Below are 6068 nucleotides of genomic sequence, written 5' to 3' on the forward strand. Positions count from 1 at the left end.
CCCAGAACGGTTTTCATCAGCGACCTCTACCCGGCCCTCCAAAAGGGACTAGTGCCACCAAAACATACCACTTCTTCCTAAAGGCACATCTAGGTAAGCCTGCTTGATCATATCAAAAGTCTCTGTCACAGATTTATTGAGTGTCGTAGGAATGGTGTGAACTAACGGGTGATCCAAGTAGAGGTACTTTTTTCAATATAGCCTTTTTTTGACAGATCACGCGTGAGTTGTGTCAAGCTGTCATGTTATTTTTGTTAAGTATTGTTTGGCATTTCACCATGGAACGACTTACGCCTGAACAAGGTTTTCAACTTTATGTCGTTCACCTTCTGTAAAGAATGTGTTACGCGCGCTTCGCTCAACTTATATCAACATAATCGGCCTACTGAGCGTATTATTTGTAAAACCATCACCCATCTTGAGACCCAGCATTCATTATTGGATAATATTCGACCGGAGAGACCACTTTCAGCACGCAGTAAAGAAAATATAGCAGCGGTAGCTGAGAATGTACTTGAAGATCGTGGAGAGTCGATTCGGCACCGTTCGCAGTAACTCGGACTGACGTATGAAACCACTTCGCACATTTTACATCGACATCTTAAATTGAAAGCGTACAAAATATAGCTTGTGCAAGTACTGAAGTCGCTCGATCTTCCCAAAGAAGATCGCTTCGCTCTATGGGCTCTTGAAAAAATCCAAGAAGATCCGACTATCTGATCCGTTCCGATCCGAAGCCAACATTTGAAAGAAATAATCTTCAATAAATAAATGCCAAAGAACGTTCTTTCATATGATAATAAACATTTCCCATTAATTTGAAGTTTTTGTGTTTTTCTTTGTGTGTGTGATCCATTTATTTCATTGATATATAAATTAAGGACATTTGTAGAAATTAAATTGGTGTTCCGCTCCACCCAAGGATTTTAAATCACTGATTACAAGGTTAAAAACAAAGAACAAACAAAAACTAAAGATATAGAAAATTATCCGAAATAATATTTTTGCTCTCTTTTTATCCGATAACCTGGCTAGATTTCCCAGACAATCAGCTGTGATGAATATTATCGTTACTGAGGCTGTTGACTTGGGAACTTAAGCGTTATTTAGAATATAAATAAATAGTGGTCCAATCTGAGCAATAGCTTAAGAGATTACTTCGTTGCCTTGGACAATAACTATGTGAAATTCAATATAATAAAAAAATGCTTTCCATACAAGGACTTGATTTTGATCGGATAATGAATTTTGTTCATACCTCAATATATCAAAAACAAATTGTAACGGGTTTGTTTCTCGCTAAAATATTTTACACTCAGAATTGAGCATTGAGTGAAGTGCTCAAAGTGCGCTCTAAAAGCTTTTCGTTTACGCCGAATCGGCTCATCATATGTTAATATGTATGCAGCCACGTAACTAATGATGCCTTATATATTAAATATATACAGTTATCTCAACGTTGTTGTTATGCAATGCAATATATTTCTTTCCTGCGGCTCACGTGCCCCCTTTTTGTCGTCTATGGCAACGACAGTGGTAAAAGTTTTGACGCTTTTGACCGATTATCTGTTTGGCCGTCTGGCTTTTGTTGTGTACACATACATATGCTTATATTATATAATAGTATAATAGATATTAAGTGCAATATACATAGTATACATTTTGGTACTATAGAACATTAAATTTATATGTATTCATTTATATTATATATATACATATATACAAGTCTATACATATATCTGTCGTTTTATATCTCATGAGAGTATTGCATTCAAATTTTAGTTATCAATTTCCTCATTGTTCTGTAAATAATACATGTTTTATGTATGAATGAGTGACAGTTAGAAAAGTGGGCGTGGTAGTTGCGCCTGCTTACTTAAGCTTAACGGAGAACGTTTTGTTGTATTTTGGTATAGTATTTATGCACTTAGCCAAACCGGTCGAAAATCCTTCTGCATTTCGTACAGCTTGGCAAGCAACAACCCAATTCTCTTCCTTCGCTGTGCCAGTGCGCTTCCCACACGCTTCTCTCACGCTTTCCCTCACCCTTTCTATTTTTTCTATTTCTCTCTTCCGCCCACTTTCTCACTGGTTTTCGACGATTTCGTGTCACTAAAGTGCCGGAATGCAATGCTTATCTTCAACGGAATTTCCGGTCTATGACGTGCTTGAAGGGATTCTTACGAAACTAATGCCCTTACAATTTTAGTATACTGAAAGTTTGTATACACATATTATAGAGTGTGTACTCACACATTGTCCTGCAATTTCTTAGACATTATTTACACATTTTATGGCGAAAAAATAAGTATTGTTCATTTGACAATGGTAAGGGGCTAGGACGGTATATATGTAGTATGATTTTCAAAAAATCGATTTTGTTGACTATAAACACAATTTCATCAAATAAAGAAAGTTTTCCATACAAGAACCTGATTTTGATCGGTCAGTTTGTATGGTAGCTATATGCTAAAGTGGCGGTTTCGACAAAAAGCAGCTTTTTGTAGAGAAGAGGACATATGCGAAATTTCAGATCTATATCTCAAAAACTGAGATACCAGTTCGCCTGTGTACAGAAAGGTGAACAGACAGAGGGGCATGGCTAAATCAATTCAGCTTCGACAGTTATCCGAATTATCCGACGTTGCCTTCTGTGTCTTACAAGCTTCGTGTTAAGGAGTTACATAGGTATCCTCGGCTAAAAAACAGTATTTTTTCAACAATCCTTTTCTGATATAAAAAATGAAATATCTTATTGCAACTTTTTATTTTTACAAACACACATTATTAACAAAAAAATTCTGAAATTTTTGGAAAAAAAAAATATTTTAAACTCGACCATTGCGAGCCATTCTCGTGACCCCTCGGAAAAAAGATGTACGGAGGCAGGATAACTCCTTACAGGATTATCTAAAGTTAAAAATACGGGTTTAGTTAAAACCTTAACTCAGAACTTGGACGAAGGAGAAAAACTTAAAATTGGATTTTTGGCAGACATTTTTACAAAATAATGAAAATTTCTGTGAAAATTTCGCAATATTTTTTTTTCAAATAGTTGTAATTGAAAAAAATCCTTCGTCCAAGTCTTTAAGAATTATATCGCAAAGACCTGTACGAAATTCCATGAACATCGGTTAAGTAGTTCTCGAGAAATCTAGCCAAGCGACTTCAAAAACACAGTTTTGAGAAGAAGGCGTTTAAAGACGGCATACTTAGCCTAGCTAGCTTCGACCTCGCAAGTTCTCAAAATTGTATCTCCGAAACTATTATTTGGATCAACTTGAAATTTAGGACATTATTCTAAAGTTGTTGTAGAATTTAATAAGACAAAAAAAAATTGAATTTTTTGAAATCGCTAAACCCATGTATAACCCCTTAAAATTAATATACTCTTTCTAATTTTTATACCCTAAAGATATTTTTAGTAAAGTCTGAGTGCCTTTCCTTTTCCCTCACTTCCGGAATAAATGAGGGTTTAACGATTTTGTTTTTTTTTCAGCTACAAGATTTATTACGCATTCTGCGTTCTTTGCAAATTTCTTTATACCCACTTCTTATGCCAAACCCCTTTAAACTTTCCTTTGTTGATCATTTTATCTGCTCGCTTTTCCCATGTTTTTCTTGGCGCTGCCGACAACATCAGCTGTCGCTGGCAATTTAAATAATTCTCGAATTGCCTGTTTGTGTGGCACCAGTTGCCAGCTGTGCGTGTGGGCCGACTACATTACTAACAACAACAATAATCACAATAATCAGGCGGCTGCCTGCCGCCTCAAACGTGCTGCTAATGGCAACTCGGTTCCTCTTACAGTCGACGAGGGAGATTGCCGGGAGTTCTGCGACCCACTTTCGATTATTTTCTTGCCATCCAACAAGTGAATCAACACAGTCTTATATCTTATAAACGAGTATGCCGTTATGATTGACGTGCGGCGCTACAGGCGAAGCGCACTTGTTTGTTGTTAGTGTCACTCACTCTCAACTTAGCGTACAAGGACATCAACGGGTATACAATTTAGAGTTATTAAGAACAGTTATTGTGTTGTGCGATAGTTGGCAGCATTTTAAATTGAATTACATAACAATATTTCTAAATTGCCGCTGTTAGGGATTTGAATTTCAACTGAAAGTGAGTAGAAGTGCGGCGGTTCGCCTTAATTGCTACGCATATTTTAGAATATCGAATTCGCACCAATCTCAGCGTTGAGATTTCTAAAGGTCACATAGGTCATAGGCTTTGAAAAATATGAGTATATGTCTGTTCATATGTATATAAAAAAGAAAACTTGCGTGAGATGTGTGAAAGCCTATCTGCGATGAGAGCAACTATTCTTACACACACTTACGCTTATTTACATATACACATTTGTATAGTACATGCTATACATATGTGTAGTTTTGTACACGAATGCTGTTGATTCGCTTCTCCGCTTTGGCAAGTTGCTCAAAAAGTAGGCATTATAGGCGCAACAAGCTTGACAACCACTTACACTTACGCTAGTCTGCTATAACTAATTTTAAATGGATTTCCTAGCTCACGCATATTTTTTTTCTGAAAATATTTATAAAGAATACAAGTATATGTATGTATGTGCTAAAAAGGCTCTACCTGAAAAATTAGATTAGAGAAAAGATTAAGAAAACGATCAATGCCGAAATTCCGTGAAGATAACTTGTCACTTAAAAAATATTTCCATACAAGAACTTGATTCTGATCGTTCAGTTTTTTTGGTTGCTGTAGATTATAGTGGCCTGATACTGCCGGTTCCGACAATTGAACAGTTGTTGGAAAGAAAAGAGCGTACGGATAATTTTGGATCGATATCTCAAAAACTGAGGGACTAGTTCGCGAAAACGAGACAGATATACGGTCCGACGGCTATTGCTAAATCTATTCAGCTTGAATCACTGATAATTTGTGCATTTATTTTAGTGGTCTCCACCGTTTCCTTCAGGAACACTTCGTGGCAAGCTTAATAAACTCTGTTCAGGATATAAAAATATCCAACAAAATACTTTAGTAATATCCAAAAATTGCTATGGAATTAGCCCCGCCAATGACCAAAAAGAAGTCTAACGGAGTCTAATCACATGACTTAGGTGGCCAACTAAGAGTCAGAGTCTTAGAATCTGAGGATTGAAATAATTCGGTCAATAAAAATCACCAAAATAAAGTGATGGTTTAGCGCGCTGTATGGCTTGTTCATCACTTTTCAGGAATCATTTAATATCTAGGCGATCGATATTGCCATAGAAATCCAAGAAGTTCACTTCTCTACAGCGGTTACCATTGGTGATAACTTCGGCCTCATCTCCAGTTTCACTAGGCAAAACAGTATACTGATGCAGCAACTTTTTCGAAATAAGAGTTAGACAGGAGATAATACCTGGAAATTGTTACTTTAGGTCAAAAACGAGACTTATCGCTGATATTTTGGATTTTCTGTAAGCTTCTTGCATAGAGCCGAAATTTCAACGGTTTTAAAAGTGTTTCCATGACATATAGGTATATTTTAGCATTTTATTTTTTCGCATGGGTTTACTTTAATAAATATGGTGCGAACGATCTCTCTAGAAAACTCTATATTTATAAAAAAAACTCTATAATACTATGTGCAAGAGTCTTCTTCCTAATCTAAGCTTAATATCTATAAATAAAGTATATATTCCGAGAACTTTTGAAGAAGCAGAAGAAGTTCAACTATTTTTTCTTAGAAATCGCAGCTTCATGGTTAGTGGTCTTAAAGGGTTACATGGGTTTCAAAAAATTTAATTTTCTATTATCTTATTAGGTAAGGAATAGGTTAGGTTAGAATATTGTTCTAAATTTTCAATTTCATCCGAGTAATAGTTTCGGAGATACAGCCTTGACAACTTGTGTACTAGCTAGGCTAAATGCGCTGTCTTTAAACGCGTTTTTTTCGAAACTGTGTTTTTGAAAGTCTTTGAGATACAATTCTTTAAGATTTGGACGAAGGATTTTTTTCGATTACAACTATTTGAAAAAAAAAATGTCGAGGAATTTTCACTCAAATTTTAATTTTTTTGTAAAAATGTCTGCCAAAAAT

This window comes from Bactrocera neohumeralis, chromosome 2 (assembly GCF_024586455.1).
Source record: "Bactrocera neohumeralis isolate Rockhampton chromosome 2, APGP_CSIRO_Bneo_wtdbg2-racon-allhic-juicebox.fasta_v2, whole genome shotgun sequence".
In the NCBI taxonomy this organism is placed as follows: domain Eukaryota; kingdom Metazoa; phylum Arthropoda; class Insecta; order Diptera; family Tephritidae; genus Bactrocera; species Bactrocera neohumeralis.